Genomic DNA, 911 nt, shown 5'->3' with positions numbered 1-911 from the left:
AGCAGTGATTATCAAAACAGTCTGGTACTGGTACAGAAACAGAGAAGAAGATCGATGGAACAGAATAGAAATACCAAAAGGGAGCCCACACATGTATAGTCAACTAATCTTTGACAAGAAAACTGAAAACAATCCAGGCAAAAATTCTGGTCTATTCAAAAAATGCTGTTGGGACAACTGGATAATAGCTTGCAGAATTAAGAAACAAGACCCACACCTGTCACATTATATGAAAATTAGCTCTAAATGGATCAAGGGCCTAAATCTACATCCAAAAACCATCAAACTATTAAAGGAAAATATAGGAAGCACACTTCAAGATATAGGAACAGGGAAAGACTTCTTAGAAAAGATGCCAAAAGCAAAGGCAATCAAAGCCAAAATGAACAAATAGGACTACATCAAACTAAAAAGCTTCTGTACAGCAAAGGAAACAATTAACAAAGTGTAGAAGCAACCAACAGAATGGGAGAAAATTTCTGCACACTACACAAGTGATAGGGGACTAATATCCAGGATTTAGAAAGAGCTTCAGAAACCCAAGGAAAACAACAGCAACAACAACAAAAACACCTGTAACAAAATGGGCAAAGGAAATGAACAGACATGTTTCAAAAGAACAGATTCAGATTGCTAACAGACATATGCAAAAATGTTCAGGCTCCCTAGCCATTAGAGAGATACAAATGAAAGCCACATTGAGGGACCACCTAACACCAGTGAGACTGACCTACATTCAGAACTCAACTAACAACAGCTGCTGACGTGGATGTGGGGAGAAAGGCACCCTCCTTCACTGCTGGTAGGAGTGTAGGTTAGTACAACCACTGTGGAAATCAGTATGGAGAGTGCTTGGAGAATTGCAAATAAACCTGCAATATGACCCAGTTATCCTACTCCTAGGAATAGAT

The sequence above is a fragment of the Ochotona princeps genome, chromosome 7, assembly GCF_030435755.1.
Source record: "Ochotona princeps isolate mOchPri1 chromosome 7, mOchPri1.hap1, whole genome shotgun sequence".
In the NCBI taxonomy this organism is placed as follows: domain Eukaryota; kingdom Metazoa; phylum Chordata; class Mammalia; order Lagomorpha; family Ochotonidae; genus Ochotona; species Ochotona princeps.
This window is presented reverse-complemented; position numbering follows the sequence as displayed.